At 34.7% G+C, this 19,398-nt stretch overlaps 3 long non-coding RNA genes across 3 annotated transcripts in view; 2 read left to right on the top strand and 1 right to left on the bottom strand.

The window, feature by feature from the left end:
• The window catches only part of LOC149615343 (uncharacterized), a 40,459-nt gene extending 30,512 nt beyond the window's left edge, over positions 1 to 9,947 (top strand). Inside the window, exon 3 of the long non-coding RNA XR_016375797.1 lies at positions 9,827 to 9,947. This is a non-coding gene — a long non-coding RNA (uncharacterized LOC149615343). The remainder of the gene's footprint in view (positions 1 to 9,826) is intronic.
• A 1,953-nt stretch (positions 9,948 to 11,900) lies between these two features.
• On the bottom strand, positions 11,901 to 13,720 carry LOC149615342 (uncharacterized). Its single transcript, XR_016375942.1, has 3 exons — positions 13,498 to 13,720; positions 12,960 to 13,156; positions 11,901 to 12,405 (listed from the first exon to the last, which is right to left on the bottom strand). It is a non-coding gene; the product is annotated as an uncharacterized LOC149615342 (long non-coding RNA).
• A 1,153-nt stretch (positions 13,721 to 14,873) lies between these two features.
• Positions 14,874 to 16,676, top strand: LOC149615341 (uncharacterized). The gene is made up of 3 exons (XR_016375796.1): positions 14,874 to 15,077; positions 15,419 to 15,615; positions 16,172 to 16,676. It is a non-coding gene; the product is annotated as an uncharacterized LOC149615341 (long non-coding RNA).
• The last annotated feature ends 2,722 nt before the right edge of the window (positions 16,677 to 19,398 follow it).

The following is a 19,398-nucleotide window of genomic DNA, read 5'->3' as shown; positions in this document are numbered from 1 at the left end:
TACATACATTGATAAATAAGTCTGCCATATGAATTAAACCGCTTTACCTAGAAAGTTGAAATTCACATCAGTTTTTAACTTCAATTTCACAAACTTCTAATATTTCTCAAGTATTTCCAACGTTTGTTGACACAGCGTACCATATCTTAATGAGGTCATTCCTGCCTTTTAACTTAATGTAAAGTGACCATGGGAGGATGGTATATGGGTATGAGAACATTGATTTTAATCTTAGAGTCAATTTAAACGACCATAAATAAAAAGCATTTCGCTGTCAAGATAAGTCGTCGTTGAAAGCTTTTCTTAAACCACTAATCCGAGAGATTTAACTTGACAGCGTTGTTTGAACAAGGACCTGTCCTACCAAAAAGGAACAGCGGGGGCCGTTCTAAAGGGTTTCGGGCCTCGTATCAAGAATACATATAAATAATTGGGATTATTACGCCCCATGTTAATTTCTGTGCGAGTTTTGTGGGCCGGGTTTGAGAAGATACTATGGGTTCACGCCTCGTAATTCTGGTCAACGTTTTTCTAACTATGAGTTCATTGGTTGGTTGCGTAGCAACGCCAGTTCCTAGGCGCACAAGGTGCAAGGTGCGTAGCGAGATACAATTCGTCATAGATAATGATTAGTTTAGCTAGCTCCTCCCATAAAAGCCGCCCTAAATACGTTGAGTGAAAATGGATTTAACACAAATATTCCTATTGACTGTATGCATTCCAGGTCGTATGGATAAAATTTGAATTTTTGGGGTATCTCAAAAAACGGGTAATTCAGGAAATATCCAAATCAATAATCCAGAGTGATCTGAGGGGGAATTTATCACAGTGACTTACTCCTCGAATTCAACTTCAACCCTTTCTTTTTTTGGCTTTTTAGAAAAAAGACCGTAGACATTTTTATTCAACTTTTTTAATTTAAAAGCTATATTCAAGGGGTACGACACTTTCTAAACTGTGTTATGTACCAAATATATCTGATTTAAAAAATATGTTTCAAGTGTCCGAGCTCTCTATTAAACCCTACCCGTCTTTGGTTTAAAGACATTTTAAAAGATCCATTTTTCCCTACCTTTTTTTTCACTAAGATTAAAAAAAAAGAATAGTAATTTAATCACGACAACTTAACTTGACAATGAATTTACGTAGATAACCGGTTTTTGCAATGTTAATTTGGTTTCAAGTTAAGTTGACGTCCTTTTTTCTTTTGTTAGCGGTGGTGGTGGAAGGGGTTTAGGGAATAAGGGCTAAGGAGTCACTGCGTTATACGCAAAAATTGGTGGCGCATACTATTTTCTATCTATGCATCATTACATTTTATTACCCACATATCGATTTAAAAGTTACAGAGGCACAAAAGGGTTGCCAGTCCCGAGCCTTAGGTATGTATCTATGCAAATCTAATTTAATTTTCCCCGCACAGAAGAGATGACGCGAACTGCTGCTTGACTTGTGGTTGGTTGGCTCGTTTTACAAGCTAGATGGGTCGTTAGACTTTAAAGAATTCTTCAAGTCGTAAGTTATTTTACTCATTTTCATTGTTATTTTCATGCTCTAGATAAAAATAAGTACCGTCATCGTGTTCGTCTCATTAAGCGCTTTAAAATGAATACCCACAACATATACTTTGGTTAAAAAGTAATTTCGGGGTCAATCAGGGGTCATGACTTCCGGTTTAGCGTAAAATGAAGGTAATACAGCGGTGTTTGTACTCATTTTAAAGCCTTTAACTAGACGAATTTGAATATGGAAAGCAAACTCATCTAACTATGAACTAAAACGGGGTAATCCATCAAAATCGTAAATTAGAATATATAAAAACTTCATTATAAATGAACTAATTAATCTTTCTGTTGAAAATTGACAGGTATAATAATAATATACCTTTTAGTATGATAAAATATGATAAATAATACAGCTTATTTAAAAGTAAAACCGCAATTCATCCATATTTAAAATTGTTCAAAAACCGAGCTTTAACAAAAAAGCTTTGTCGTAGCAAATTGAGAAAAATTAATTCAGCCATCTAAAAAAAACCATAAAGAGTTATAGAATTCAAGGTAATAGCTCGCAATTAGCAAAAGCAACCCACGTATTTCATTTTAGCTGTGTGAAGCTATTAAAGTGAAATCGTTTAGGAGAAAACACCAAAGCGACGCGCTGCCTGCCACCATGACTAAGCGAAAAATATTTTAGCCGACGCTGTGCAGAATTTAAAGGACGAGTTTAAAATTAATCTCACCCAAGAAAACCCATTTTTATTTTTGAAAAAAAAAACTGAACTTGAGCTTTAAAACGATGTCAATAACGTAAAAATCGGTACGTAAATAAGAAAGTTACAAATTAATTACGATTTTCGTTATGTGACGTCAAAATGACGTAGATAGCCGGAATTAATTTTATTTTTAAATCGAGGGAACTTCTATGTTTATGGACCGATTTTAAAGTTGTTGGGCTTAAATTAAAGCTCATTTCTTAAATTACTGAACTGAACTAGAGCTTTAAAACGATACCAATAACGTAAAAATCGTATGCAAATAAAAAATATTCAAATTAATTACGATTTTGCTACAGTGACGTCAAAATGACGTAGATAGCCGAAATTAATTTTATTTTTAAATCGACGTAACTTCTATGTTTATGGACCGATTTTGACGATGTGGGCTTAAATTAAAGCTGTTTTTAAGTTCTTGTGAAGTTGTGAGACGTTCCCTTTAATGGACTGCTATACGCGATCCTGGCAAATGCTACCTCATCTTATTTTATTTCTTTTTTTATTATTTCTGCAGCGAAAACGAAGGGGTTATTTGGAGAGAGGCTCTTTCTCGATTTGAAGGGGGGTTCTCATCGTTTTTCTCAATGGCTATCAAAGATCTTTTCGAGAATCTCTGTTTTCTCCACTCACGTAGATGGGGCCCTCTTAAATTCAGCGCTTCCAACCATATTTTGATATACGACTTGCAGTAAAGGCAGACACCAGGCGGCGTTGCAAGTCCAAAACAGTTTTATTACTTTACCAGACGCCATTTTGAAAGATGGTGGCAAATTCTAAAGCCATAAAGCTATGGTCTACAGATCTAACCAGCGCACTACCGCTACAGAAGTGTATATTATACTTCCTATAACTGAAGAATTTAGAGGATACAGAGTGTCATACTTCTTCTATTATCACCTTCTGGTATTACATATTAAAGAAATCTATTGAAACGCGTAAAACTCGTTTACAGATCTAGCCAGCGTACTACCAGAAGAATATATTATACTTCTGCTATTAATACTTCCTATAAATGAAGTATTAAGAGGATACGGAGTGTCACACTTCTTCTATTATCACCTTCTGGTATTTTATATTAAATAAATCTATTGAAACGCACAATTAAAGAAGGTTTTTGAATGGTGGCCATTTTTTAAAGATGGTAATATCGGATTGGAAAAATTCTTTCTTAGCTCGTTCCTACAACTTAAGAGTAAGGTCCCTGCAAATTTTCAACTTTCTATTTAAAGCGGTTTGGGCCTTGCGTTGATTAAAATGACTTTTGACTTATATAATACAATTTTATTATGAAAATAAAATGATTCACTATCCCTTTAAACGTAGAAACAAGAAGACACAAACCCCATTTCTTCTTCCCCTTAAAATAAGATGAATCGGTAACAGAAGTTCTAAGACAAAAGCTGGAAATCGGATCTTGGGTTCTCGAGTTTCAACAAAAATTCCCCAAAGCCCAAATTGAATAAAAATAAAGGTGGCAGTGCAAGAAATGACGTATACAATGTTAGGTTTAGCTTTAGGTGCAAAGAAAGAGATGATAAAAGGCTTTAAAAATATTTCAAAAAACGTTTTTCGGAATAATTTGCATGCGTAATTGAAGGGTTTCAGGAACAAAACTTTGTCTATCTTAAAAACAATAAATTCGAAAAAGAACAATTCTAGGATATGTATAGTTATGTTAATCGCGGCTTTGTTACTACACGTATTTTGGCACTGATTTTTTTAAAGGGTTGTTGGAAGCAAAGTGAATGTCATTTATATATAGCGCCGTTTTTTTTACTGGTTAGTTGGTAACTCGTGTACTTTGATCTAAACCGAATTACGTAAGTATGGATTTTTAATTATCATTATTAATTTTCAAGTTGGGTTGGGTTTTATTATTTTATGTTTCTCTAATTTAATTTTAATTATAATTAATTTATTTATTGATGAACTTAAGGTTAAAATATCAAAATATTTTTATTAGTATTAATTTTCAAGTTGGGTTGGTTTTTATTATTAATTTATGTTTCTCTAATTTAATTTTAATTACAATTAATTGATTTATTGATGAACTTAAGTTTAAAATAAATTTAATAAAGGGTGACCAATATGCATGGCACTTTAATCGATTAATTGCTTAGAGGTTAATTTACCTAATTTTACCAATTAGAGATTAATGTACCGATAATGTTTTGAATTAAATTATGTGCATTATTATTATTAAATAACTAATTTCTAAGTTTTAGATAACTAACTATATTGTATAAGTAGGTAACTTTACGCTAACTTAATAAGATCTTATAAAACACGATGAAACTAAAGGTTATAAAGTGAATATTCCTAGAATTGCGAAATAACTTTAATTTTCCCATAAAAAGGTTTTTAACAAACACTCGAATATATGACATCGGAATTTTTCTCACTTGGGTGAAGAAAAAGTGTATATTACATCCCCGTAGTAGAATAATACACAATCTTAGGCGTTTATACTTTAACCTAATCTATAATTTAAGCAAAAACCTGAAGAAAACCCCAAAAATATTTTGAATATTTTTGTGAGAAACACGGTGTTAATATCGTCGGTCTCAAGGTCTAATTTAGGTTAGACGTTTATGGCACGCTTTAGGCCTATTATTGGCCTACCATTATAGTGTTCCCGTCTTATCTTGTCATCGTAATACAATAGAGGAGGTTCGGTTTCCTATAGGCAATATACGCTTGACTGAATTCGGAACCCAGTTCGGAACTACAATAACCCAACTATACAGCATTTACAAAAGGTAATTTTTCTGTATTTCCATAACTTGAATTTCCCTAACTTTTTAACAGTGCGCAAATACTGCAAGTGTTGCCAGTCATACGCGACTTTTATTTATAAAATTATTGCAACATTGCAATTTTATTAAAAAACCCATATAAGTTTAATTAATTACCTGTTAAATTCATCATCGCGGAGCTGACACTGAACGGCCAGGAGGCTTCTTGCCTGGTGACGTGAAACACGTGTAAAACCGAGACGTAAATGATACCGTAGCATCGCATCAAACCAAAGGTGACAAAAGTGATAATAAAACATGCCCCAGCAACGACCCAACTAGCGGGAGAGTCCGGTCTCGGGGTCCAGCGTCCGTTAGTCCGCGATACTTGGGGAACGTGTACCACCACCGATGTCGGGATGGAGGTGCTTCCTTCGTCACCTGACATATCTCGAAAAGGTGGTCCGGGTCCTGACGCAGAAATGTAACCCTAATATCCCGTACATGCGGCGCGCCTAATGTTAAATTTTATAGAATCAATCCGGCTCGGAGAGAGAAACGAAACGTTGCTCGCCTGATCCGAACGAACCTCTTGTCTCTAAGAGAGACTTAAGCCTAATGCGGCTGCTAGCAGTCGTCTGCTTTTAGAGGAGCGCGAGGCGAGCTAGAGGTGTTTTTTTTCTTCTTTTAAACCTTTCAAGTATAGAAAAGACATCCCCGAACTCGCGCGCGCACGCGCTATGGAGGATCAGCCTTCGGAGAACTTTCTCCGTTGCCATGGTAACCATTTTGCGCCTTTTCCTATATATCGGTAGCGCGCGCGCTTTTTTTGGTCATTCCCGCCTTTTTATTATCATTATTTGATTTATTTTTGCTTATGTTTTGGCGGCTTCTTAAATTATTATACGAGTTATATTATTAACTTATAAAATTTCGAATTTAGTGCTCTTCTACGTGGTTTGATCAGGGACTTAGAAATAGTTTACCTTTTCAAGATATTTCTTGAAATGCACGCTACTAAAGTAAATAATGGTTAACTTACGTGATACATCTGAAGACGTGGTCTAGATGCCATCTGAGATGTCTTTTTATTTGACTTAAAGGGATAGTATCACGTAATTTCGACTAATATAATTAGTTTTTCGTAATTTTAAATTTCAAGAGAAAATGAGAAAGAGATGCTAATGGAACCAATAAGTTAGGTAGTAGTACTGATAACTTTGTTAGTCATTTAGTGCTATGTACTACTATCCCTTTAAGGTAAGGTCAGGAGGAAAAATCAATTACTTCCGTTCTGGTAAATCCCTAGAGATTATACTTGATTCAATTTTTTCGTATAACACCACCACTGGAAGGTTTTTCATTTCATTGTGGTCTGTTTGTTAGTAGAAGCTGCATGGAGTTTCAATTGAACTATCCTGAAAAATCTACCATAAAAGTGGTAGATATTTTCTTAGCTAGGAATTCATACAGCTAATTGGAATCATTCCGTAACCATTCATTTTCACAGCAAGAAGTGATATCTAATTTATTAGGGAGTAGGTATGCCTAAGTATTGGCGCGCGCCATAGTCCCACAGCTAACCCCCTTTTAAAATACAAGGGGGGGGGAACGTAAAAGGAGGCACCGGGCTATTTCGCCTCATCTCCTCAGTCGGAAAATATGACTGTAATTTTTTTTCTGATTCGCGTCGCGCTGACGTGCACGAGTTTTCAAGAATAGAGCTCGGCATTTTCGATCAATTATCCACAAATTGGTGGATAACCGATTATTTATAAACAAATTTGCGGATTATAATACGATTTAACATGTAAGTTCTGTGGATAATTTTCGGGTATGGATAAAGATAAAATAAAGTAGATAATTGATCGAAAATGCCGAGCTCTATTCAAGAACCAATGAGATCATTACTAGTTGTAATTTAGAGGCGGGGATTAACTCCGGACACGTCTACGTTTGGACGGGAGATAAAGCTGCTGGAAATGTGGCAGGAATTTATTTACCTTCTCCTTAGTCAACTAGATATCACTTCTTGTTTTCCCTCAAAATATTAAATCACAAAGACACGAGAAAAACTGTTTGAATTCAAAGGCTTAAGTATATCTTTATTCTCAATGGGGAATTTGGAAGGTATTTATGTTAAGTTTAAAATACAATACGTCGTGGTTCCAATTCTGAAGAATCGAGTCGATTTTTCTTTGGAGTTGAATTTGGTTCTTTGGCAACGAATGGCAAGTTTACTTCCGGTGATGAAAAATAGGCTATCATATCTTTAACTTTACCAGGCGTTGGCCATTCTGATTCGACGGTGTTGGGGGAGTCAACTAAGATATCTCGATGCTTTTTAGGTGTAACCCAACGCACCTGTTAAAAATGTAACCAGTAATGACATAAGTTTATAAGTGATATGTTGCTTCCATAAATTTGTTCAATTAATCTCTGGTAACTTAGAAACTGAAAGGCTTGTAATGAATTTGAAGTTAGTGAGTGAGTGAGTGAGGTCATAGATTCGAGAGGAGGTAAAGCGAGCTAGGGAGGCCTGGTTGGTGAGTGAGGTGGCGCTGCTGTCAAATTAGGGCTTAGTAATGCGGACTAAATAGGAGTGCCTAGATGGAATAGGTTATAGCTGCAAAATTAATTAACCACCACCGAGTGCAGTACTTAGGACTTCAATTGAATTCTTGCTTCCGTCGTTCTCCTTCTCGAACTAGCTAGTTATCTCGAGCTGTTGTAAGTCTCTCAGTAGCATTACGAACCGTATAGGTAGTGCAAATCATACTTATGGATGGAACATATCACTTACAAACTTATGGTAATAACGATAGATGGTGTACACTAGTGTAATTCCTCCCAGTTTCTTAGTACTTACCCCCCTTTTTGGCGTGTGAAAGGATTTGTATTTCTTAAGATTTTCGGATTTTACAGGTGTAATCCAATGAACAGATGTCTTAATCCTATTGGGTTTGGTATTGGTGAGGTTGGAGTTGGGCGTACATAGGTCCATCGCCATATAATCGTCGGTGTATTGACCGAGGCCTAAGCTGGAATTGCGTGTTAGTTCCAGAACGGACATGGCGTATTCATCCCAAGGGTAGTAGATATCTCCCATTTTACGAAATCTAGCGTTGACGTGATCGTAGTAACGATGAAATCTATCAATATCATTGACGCTAGACGATTTTCGTAATGAATCTAAAAGCGAGTAGGCCTTGGTTACTTTATAAAAACGTTATAATGTTATAGTTGAACTTTGAACTTACCAGTTTTCACCCAGTCCTCTATTTTTTCATCTGGTAAACTGGAACAATATAAACTATCCGAAGATGACTTGGTTTCCCAAAGGTTTAACTCGGAACAAGTTAATCTAGTTTTGAAAAAAGGTGAAGCCATTCTTGAAAAAAAGTAGGCTTAACTTGATTTTGAAATAAGCGCGTGACAGTAATCACGTGGCGGGATACTAAAAGCATGGATAAAGAACGCGCGTGCGGAAATTTGTTTTCACGCTATAGGATAGGCAACTCCCTATCTCGAGCGACAGCTTATTCTGTATATACTCTGTTACAACATCGGTTGTCAGCACGCGCAAAGCTAGGTCTCTATGTAACCTAGCTTTGTGCCTGCTAACAAGAGACGAGCCTCGAGCTAAAAAGTTCGCGGATATTTTAAATCCTGAAGATCCTGAAGTTTTTTTGTCTCTTGACAGCACGTACACAGCTAGGTTATATAGAGACCTAGCTTTGCGCGTGCTGACAACCGATGCCGTATCACAGTATATACAGAATAAGCTGTCGTTCGAGATAGGGAGTCACCGATCCTATAGCGTGAAAACAAATTTCCTCACGCGCATTCTTTATCCATGATATAACCTTTAGCTCTTTTCAAAAGTAGATTATACATTTTTCTTGTCCAATTTAATATAATTAATTTTTATCTTTCTGATTTTTGGATTCAATTATTCTCTTATTTGTTCGTTTATTGTTTAATTTATTACCTTACCTTGTTCTATTTGTTTGTTAATTGTTTTATTGTGGTTTATGTTGTTCTATGCTGTTTTATTGTGTTTTATGCTGTATTATTGTGTTTTATGCTGTATTATTGTGTTTTTCTGCTGTTTAATGTGTGTTTATGCTGTTTAATGTGTGTTTATGCTGTTTTATTGTGTTTTTATGCTGTTCCATTGTGTTTTATGCTGTTTTAATGTGTTTTATGCTCTTTAATGTGTCTTTATGCTGTTTTATTGTGTTTTATCCTGTTTTAATGTGTTTTATGCTCTTTAATGTGTGTTTATGCTGTTTTATTGTGTCTTTATGCTGTTTTATTGTGTTTTATGCTGTTTTAATGTGTTTTTATGCTCTTTAATGTGTGTTTATGCTGTTTTATTGTAGTTTTCGTGTGTTTTATTGTAGTTTTCGTGTGTTTTATTGTAGTTTCTGTGTGTTTTATTATAGTTTCTGTGCGTTTTATTGTAGTTTTCGTGTGTTTTATTGTAGTTTCTGTGCGTTTTATTGTAGTTTTCGTGTGTTTATTGTAGTTTTCGTGCGTTTTATTATAGTTTCTGTGCGTTTTATTGTAGTCTTCGTGCGTTTTATTGTAGTTTCTGTGCGTTTTATTGCAGTTTCTGTGTGTTTTATTATAGTTTCTGTGCGTTTTATTGTAGTTTTCGTGTGTTTTATTGTAGTTTTCGTGTGTTTTATCGTAGTTTTCGTGTGTTTTATTGTAGTTTTTGTGTTTTATTGTAGTTTCTGTGCTATTTCAAGTATTAATACTAGTGTTTATGACGATAATGAATTAAAAATGAACTTTTCTAATTTCATAGAAAAATACAAGCTGCATTATGAGCCTATTCACGTCTTCTTCCCAGTGCCAAGTAGAGGGGACGGGATCGACGCCATTAAGTGATAAAAGAGGGCTTCTCATGTCACACGCCGCGAGCAAGCTACAACGAAGTTTACTTTTTGTTTTTATATCTATATACTTTTGTTTATACTTCATAAGTGTACTATTAAATAAATAAATTGTTCGTCGATTTAATGAATCTCATTTTTTATTCTTTTCCTTGTCAATTAAGTTACAGGCATATATAGGATTTTAAAATGGATTAATTAGATTAAAAAGGATTGGGAATAAGGGTTAATTAGAGGTTCCCGGTAATCACTTTAGCACTGTTAAAGGCAGCGCGTCGAGGGGCTATTCACTAAGGAAAAATTTCTTTTATTGGTGATTTTTATTCACGCTTTTAAAAAAGGATAGGGATTCATTGGTGATTTAAAATGGATGGGACGAGTAATCATCGAGGGGCTACTCACTAAAAACTCGTTAGCGATTTTAAACGGGATTGGGATTGTGGGTAACTTAGGGGCTACGGGTTGTTATTATTTTACTAGTTATGAACGGATAATTAAGCATTCACACATTTGCCGCTAGGGGAGCTGCAAACGTAGTTACGTTTTCACTGATATCTAAAACATGATAAATTTCCTTAGACATTCGTGTAAGCAATAGATAGTTCATAAATTGCCGCTAGGGGCGCTGTGTACGTAGTTACGTTTTTGCTGACATCTAAAACATGATAAAATTCTCCCAGACATTGGTGTTAGCAAAATATAGTTAAATATAGTTCATAAATTGCCGCTAGGGGCGCTGCAAACGTAGTTACGTATTTACTGACATCTAAAACATGATAAAATTCTGCTAGACATTCGTGTAAGCAATAGATAGTTCATAAATTGCCGCTAGGGGCGCTGTATACGTAGTTACGTATTTACTGACATCTAAAACATGAATAAATTTTGCCGCTAGGGGCGCTGTATACGTAGTTACGTATTTACTGACACCTAATACATGACGAAATTTGCCGCTAGGGGCGCTGTGTATAATGTCATATAGGCCTAACGGTGTGTTCTCTTATTTGAATTGGCGCCCACGTCACACTTCGAAGCGCCCCCAACGACGGAATTTACTATAAAACTCGGACGCTACTTGTCCAGGTTTCTTTTCTCTCTACGCCGGCGACCAGTCAACATAGTTCCTTGATCAGCTCCTCGTAATCCTGACATTCGAAGGCAGTATTGGATGGAAAGCCACGTTTTACGCCGATGTTGTTACAGGACTCTAAGCTCTCCGCCATTGAATGTCCATTAGAACGTTGAAATCAACGCGAAAGGTCAAGCCTAGTACGGTATGTGTGAAAGTCTTTCAATAATCCAAAGCCATCCAGCTAGCATTTTATTATTTTATTAAATCCTAGAGTTTAAATAATTTAGGTAGAGTTAGTTGTTAGTTAATTATGTTTATTTATTGAAAATTAACTACAATATGAAGAAATTTCCAGACGCGAGGTCAGTTAGACAAGGCTTAATTTAGAACATCTTAAATCAAGTACTTGGGCTCATATAAGGGGAAATTAAATTCCAAATCTATTTTAAATAATAAACCTCGACTGTTTGCAAATTAGGTCTCATTTAACGGCGCGAAACTATATTAACTAAAATGAGTAACGTGTGGTTTAAGGTCAGATTAGGTTGCACTAGGCTAGACTAAACCTTTCATAAAAATTTATCCGGGCCTAGCACTAATCTCTAAGTTTTTACTTTATGCCGTCGTTTTAATTAAAATTGAACAGGGTATTTTAGAATTATTACGCATAAATTATAGATTTGAGATTCTAGAATTTCATTCGTGGCAGTATTTAATTATTTTAGATAATGACCTACGGTCTATTTTATAAATTAAATGGTTTAAATTAATTAGGGTTATCATTAATTATGGAGATTAAGTCAATTTAATAATTTTAAAATGAGCCACGAACGCGAAGTTAAGTCTTGAGATTTTTAATTTATATTTACGGGAATATTTTACGTAGTCTTTTTTTTCTAAAATTATTTGATCTATGGTATTGTTTCCGTGAGTTATTATTTTGTTAGGACCTTAAGTAGCTGTTTAATTCTGATATAAAAATAGCTTAATATTTATTGCAATTTTTACATTCTATTTATGGGAATATTTTACTTTGTTATTTTCTTAAATTATGATTTTGCTAGGACTTTAAAGTAGCCCTTAAATTCTGATTTGGCTTAATATTAAGTGTGATTTTTAAATTTAGTTTTTGTGAATATTTTACGGAAACAAAACCATAGATTAAAATTATATTTTTGTTAGGTCCCCTCTAATTCATATTAATATTTGTTATTAATATATTTTCATTTTTAGACGCGATGACGTTCTTGGATGTTCTGTTGCTGGTTATTCGGAGAAGTTTCCTAGCAGATGATTTCAACCTTTGTTAGAGACGCTCATTCCCGATGACATCTTCCTTGGATTTGCGATACAAGATGTTTTCAACCTGTGGTGGCCTTGCAATCATTCTCTACAAAGATGCGATGAACATCACCGAATCTAGAAATTTTTATTAGAATTATATTTGCAACTACTTAATATCTTTTTACACGTTCAAACTTCAATTTACGTCACACTTTATATTATTTTTTGTTGAAATTTTTTGTAAACACCTTATTTTTTTACTTTTTGTTCAATAAATTATGCCTTAAACCACTTTTTTTGTTTTCTTAAATTCTTTGATTAAGAGGGAAGGTTTGAATTTTTTAGCTCTAAACAGATAAGTCTATTTTTTGAGGACCCTCTTTTAGGCTTCTTTTAGCTTATAAGAAAAAAAAATTTTAAAACGAAAAAATAAGCAAAAATAGGCTTAAAAAGTAAAACACCTAAAAAGGGGCTCCAAAATACTACCCTAAGTCCAGACCCTAAAAAATTCAAGCCATCCCTCTTATCCAAACTTTTTCAAGAAAACAAATAACGTGAGGCAAGGTAAAAATTCTTTATTGAGAAAAAAACAATTGAGGTGTATACAAAAATTTTCAACAAAAAAATATTTAAAGTGTTCCATAAATTGAAATTTGACCGCGTAAAATTGAAAAGGGTAGTCTAGTTACCGATTAAATTTAAGAATAAAATTAAGTTCATTATCGGAAAAACTTCACGGTCCAATCAGTTTGAAGGCCTCGTGTTTCGAAAATCCAAGAAAGATGTCATCTGGAATGAGGGTCCTTAACATCGGATGAACTTCCAAGTCTACTTGAAAACGTCTCTGAATGACCAGCAATAGCGTATCCAAGAAAATCATTCGCGTCTAAAAATAAAAATAAGTTAATTAAAAAATATTAAGGCAATGCCTAATTTTATAATAAATGCCACTTTAAGCCTAACAAAATAATAATTTACCGAAATAATCCCATATATTTAAATAATTAGCGAAATACTGGCGATATATTGCTAAGAAATTTTTTTAATAATCTAAGCTAAAATTCTTAAGCCTTGTTCTAATGTCTTAACCTCGTGGTCGTGGTATGTTTAATTTTAATTCAAAATTATTATTTAATAGACTGAATTTACGTAAATAATAATAATTAACTGCCTGTTTCATTAACTACTTAATTTATTAAAACAATAAGCTATTTAAAAAAGGCTTACATTTGCTGCGCATTAACAAATTTGTTCATTCCAACATGGCCTTGCTAAATCGATTCCAGAAGAACATTCAATGGCGGAAAAGAGCTCTTGATTCTGGATTTATTCCTTGACGGCGAAAAGAAAAATGGCTGATCGTCGTTGAAAGGCCTGATTTCCAAGAGATGAGCAGGAAACGATCTTGACTCCACGATGCCAATCAAAGAAAGAAATTTCGGACGGTTTTTTATTTTTTTTTTTACCCCCTACTAACACTAGTGCTTAGCCGTTAGGCCTTTAGCACCAGCAAGAATTGAGCGGGAGACCCTACGCGGCCCAGCACTGACGGGGGCCGCTAGGTCGTATGTGTAGAAGCAGGGAAGGAATGAGGTTTACTTGGGAGGTGACGGAAGGTGGAATTGGGGTAAGTCACCTCCGGCGGACACGGGACAGCCGGCACCTATAGGGTAGGAACGCCGACATGTGTCGTATTCCCTCAAACTTTGCCGACCAGAAGCTTGGCTTACAGGAGTACGCCACACTCCCGGCTATTTCGGACGGTTTTTTTTTTTTTTTTTACCACCTACTAACACTAGTGCTTAGCCGTTAGGCCTTTAGCAACAGGAAGAATTGAGCGGGAGACTCTACGCGGCCCAGCACTGACGGGGGCCGCTAGGTCGTATGTGTAGAAGCAGGGAAGGATTGAGGTTTACTTGGGAGGTGACGGAAGGTGGAATTGGGGTAAGTCACCTCCGGCGGACACGGGACAGCCGGCACCTATAGGGTAGGATCGCCGACATGTGTCGTATTCCCTCAAACTTTGCCGCCCATTTCGGACGGTTACTCAAGAGCAAGTTCTCTCCCAGAAGATTTAGGCCCTCAAGACGTTAAAAGCAGACGACACTAATTGGAGTAATACCGTTTTTCCGTTGGCCTATTCCATGGAGTAATATTCATGTAGCGAGAAGGAAACTTTCTTGAAAATTCCATAAAATTTGGTGTCTCCTACAATATTGCTCCATTCCATCCATTACCATGGAGTAGTTTTATTGGAGCGAAAATTAAAGTTTCCCTAAAATTCCATAAACTTTGGTGTCTCCTGTAATATTGCTCCATACCTTCCATTGTCCTTCTCCATGGAGTAATTTTCTTGAGCGAAAATGAAAGTTTCCTTAAAACTCCACAATATTTGTCTGTTTCCTGCAATATTACTCCATGGTGGCTGACTGCAGGAAACACACAAATTTTATGGAATTTTAAGGAAGCTTTCATTTTCGCTGCAAGAATATTACTCCATGGAATAGGCCAACGGAAAAACGGTAATACTCCAATTAGTGTCGTCTGCTTTTAACGTCTTGAGGACCTTAATCTTCTGGGAGAGAACTTGTTCTTGAGTAACCGTCCGAAATTTCTTTCTTTGATTTGCATCATGGAGTCATGATCGTTTCCTGCTCAGCTCTGGGAAATCAGGCCTTTCTCCGACGTTCAGCCGTTTTTCTTTTCGCCGTCAAGGAATAAATCCAGAATCAAGAGCTCTTTTCCGCCATCGAATGTTCTTCTGGAATCGATTTAGCAATGAACAAACTTGTTAATGCGCAGCAAATGTAAGCCTTTTTTAAATAGCTTATTGTTTTAATAAATTAAGTAGTTAATGAAACAGGCAGTTAATTATTATTATTTACGTAAATTCAGTCTATTAAATAATAATTTTGAATTAAAATTAAACATACCACGACCACGAGGTTAAGACATTTGAACAAGGCTTAAGAATTTTAGCTTAGATTATTAAAAAAATTTCTTAGCAATATATCGCCAGTATTTCGCTAATTATTTAAATATATGGGATTATTTCGGTAAATTATTATTTTGTTAGGCTTAAAGTGGCATTTATTATAAAATTAGGCATTGCCTTAATATTTTTTAATTAACTTATTTTTATTTTTAGACGCGAATGATTTTCTTGGATACGCTATTGCTGGTCATTCAGAGACGTTTTCAAGTAGACTTGGAAGTTCATCCGATGTTAAGGACCCTCATTCCAGATGACATCTTTCTTGGATTTTCGAAACACGAGGCCTTCAAACTGATTGGACCGTGAAGTTTTTCCGATAATGAACTTAATTTTATTCTTAAATTTAATCGGTAACTAGACTACCCTTTTCAATTTTACGCGGTCAAATTTCAATTTATGGAACACTTTAAATATTTTTTTGTTGAAAATTTTTGTATACACCTCAATTGTTTTTTTCTCAATAAAGAATTTTTACCTTGCCTCACGTTATTTGTTTTCTTGAAAAAGTTTGGATAAGAGGGATGGCTTGAATTTTTTAGGGTCTGGACTTAGGGTAGTATTTTGGAGCCCCTTTTTAGGTGTTTTACTTTTTAAGCCTATTTTTGCTTATTTTTTCGTTTTAAAATTTTTTTTTCTTATAAGCTAAAAGAAGCCTAAAAGAGGGTCCTCAAAAAATAGACTTATCTGTTTAGAGCTAAAAAATTCAAACCTTCCCTCTTAATCAAAGAATTTTTAAGAAAACAAAAAAAGTGGTTTAAGGCATAATTTATTGAACAAAAAGTAAAAAAATAAGGTGTTTACAAAAAATTTCAACAAAAAATAATATAAAGTGTGACGTAAATTGAAGTTTGAACGTGTAAAAAGATATTAAGTAGTTGCAAATATAATTCTAATAAAAATTTCTAGATTCGGTGATGTTCATCGCATCTTTGTAGAGAATGATTGCAAGGCCACCACAGGTTGAAAACATCTTGTATCGCAAATCCAAGGAAGATGTCATCGGGAATGAGCGTCTCTAACAAAGGTTGAAATCATCTGCTAGGAAACTTCTCCGAATAACCAGCAACAGAACATCCAAGAACGTCATCGCGTCTAAAAATGAAAATATATTAATAACAAATATTAATATGAATTAGAGGGGACCTAACAAAAATATAATTTTAATCTATGGTTTTGTTTCCGTAAAATATTCACAAAAACTAAATTTAAAAATCACACTTAATATTAAGCCAAATCAGAATTTAAGGGCTACTTTAAAGTCCTAGCAAAATCATAATTTAAGAAAATAACAAAGTAAAATATTCCCATAAATAGAATGTAAAAATTGCAATAAATATTAAGCTATTTTTATATCAGAATTAAACAGCTACTTAAGGTCCTAACAAAATAATAACTCACGGAAACAATACCATAGATCAAATAATTTTAGAAAAAAAAGACTACGTAAAATATTCCCGTAAATATAAATTAAAAATCTCAAGACTTAACTTCGCGTTCGTGGCTCATTTTAAAATTATTAAATTGACTTAATCTACATAATTAATTATAACTTATTAACAGTTAACCCTAATTAATTTAAACCATTTAATTTATTAAATAGACCGTAGTTCATTATCTAAAATAATTAAATACTGCCACGAATGAAATTTTAGAATCTCAAATCTATAATTTACGCGTAATAATTCTAAAATACCCTCTTCAATTTTAATTAAAACGACGGCATAAAGTAAAAACTTAGAGATTAGTGCTAGGCCCGGATAAATTTTTATGAAACGTTTAGTCTAGCCTAGTGCAACCTAATCTGCCCCGTTAAAGCATACGTTACTCTGTTATGTAATATAGTTTCGCGCCGTTAAATGAGACCTTGCAATCAGTCGAGGTTTATTATTTTAAATAGATTTGGAATTTAATTTCCCCTTATATGAGCCCAAGTACTTGATTTAAGATGTTCTAAATTAAGCCTTGTCTAACTGACCTCGCGTCTGGAAATTTCTTCATATTGTAGTTAATTTTCAATAAATAAACATAATTAACTAACAACTAACTCTACCTAAATAATTTAAACTCTAGCATTAAATAAAATAATAAAATGCTAGCTGGATGGCTTTGGATTTTTGAAAGACTTTCACACATACCGTACTACGCTTAACCTTTCCCCGTTGATATCAACGTTCTAATGGACATTCAATGGCGGAGAGCTTAGAGTCACGTCCCAACATCGGCGTAAAACGTGGCTTTCCATCCAATACTACCTTCGATTGTCAGGATTACGAGGAGCTGATCAAGGAACGATGTTGACTGGTCGCCGGCGCAGAGAGAAAAGAAACCTGGACAAGTAGCGTCCGAGTTTTATAGTAAATTCCGTCGTTGGGGGCGCTTCGAAGTGTGACGTGGGCGCCAATTCAAATAAGAGAACACACCGTTAGGCCTATATGACATTATATACTGCGCCCCTAGCGGCAAATTTCGTCATGTATTAGATGTCAGTAAATACGTAACTACGTATACAGCGCCCCTAGCGGCAAAATTTATTCACGTTTTAGATGTCAGTAAATACGTAACTACGTATACAGCGCCCCTAGCGGCAATTTATGAACTATCTATTGCTTACACGAATGTCTAGCAGGATTTTATCACGTTTTAGATGTCAGTAAATACGTAACTACGTTTACAGCGCCCCTAGCGGCAATTTATGTACTATCTATTGCTTACACGAATGTCTAGCAGAATTTTATCATGTTTTAGATGTTAGTAAATACGTAACTACGTATACAGCGCCCCTAGCGGCAATTTATGAACTATCTATTGCTTACACGAATGTCTAGCAGAATTTTATCTTGTTTTAGATGTCAGTAAATACGTAACTACGTACACAGCGCCCCTAGCGGCAATTTATGAACTGTCTATTGCTTACACGGTTGTCTGGCAGAATATTATCATGTTTTAGATGTCAGTAAATACGTAACTACGTACACAGCGCCCCTAGCGGCAAATGTGTGAATGCTTAATTATCCCTTCATAACTAGTAAAATAATAACATTTTAATCAAATTAATCAATTTTAAAATCCTATATATGCCTGTAACTTAATTGTTAAGAAAAAGAATTAAAAATGGGATTCATTAAATCGACGAACAATTTATTTATTCTATAGTACATTTATGAAATATAAACAAAAGTACATAGATATAAAAACAAAAAGTAAACTTCGTTGAAACTTGCTCGCGGCGTGTTATATGAAAAGCCCTCCTTTATCACTGAATGGCGTCGATCCCGTCCCCTCTACTTGGCACTGGGAAGGAGACGTGAATAGGCTCATAATGCAGCAGATGGTTGTATTTTTCTTTGAAATTAGAAAAGTTCATTTTTAACTCATTATCGTCATAAACACTAGTATACTTGGAATGCTTTAATTAGCAATTTAATTTTAAACTGAAACTCAATAACAAATATCAGAAGTTAAAGGGGCACGCACAAAAATTACAATAAAACGCACAGAAACTACAATAAAACACACAAAAACTACAATAAAATGCACAAAACACAACAAAACGGCATAGCGACACAATATAACAGCGTAAAACACAATACAACAGCATAAACCACACATAAAACAGCATAAAAACTCAATGTAACAGCATAAAAACGCATTAAAACACGATAAAACAGCTTAGAACAACATAAAACAGAATAAAAACACAATAAAACAGCATAACCACACATTAAACAACATAAACGAGTGACAGGTTGTTTTAGCTAAACGAGTGAAAGGGTGGGTTAGCTAAACGAGTGAAAGGGTGGGTTAGCTAAACGAGTGAAAGGGTGGGTTGGCTAAACGAGTGAAAGGGTGGGTTAGCTAAACGAGTGACAGAATAGGTTAGCACACAATAAAACAGCATAAGACACAATAAAACAGCATAAACATAGAATAAAACAGCCTAAAAAACAATAAAACAGCATAAAACGCAATGAGGGCATAATAACTCAGTATAGCACTAACACAATTAAACTGCATAAAAACGTAAATAGACACAATAAACAAATACAAAATATTCATAGAAAAAACAAATAATAACCACTAAGAAACAAATAAACTATGATAGGAAGCACAGAAACAATATTAGATAAACATAA

This window comes from Phalangium opilio, unplaced genomic scaffold (assembly GCF_054372755.1).
Source record: "Phalangium opilio isolate 3A_F unplaced genomic scaffold, DU_Popi_V2 ptg000217l_1, whole genome shotgun sequence".
NCBI classification, from domain to species: Eukaryota; Metazoa; Arthropoda; class Arachnida; order Opiliones; family Phalangiidae; genus Phalangium; species Phalangium opilio.
This window is presented reverse-complemented; position numbering and strand designations above follow the sequence as displayed.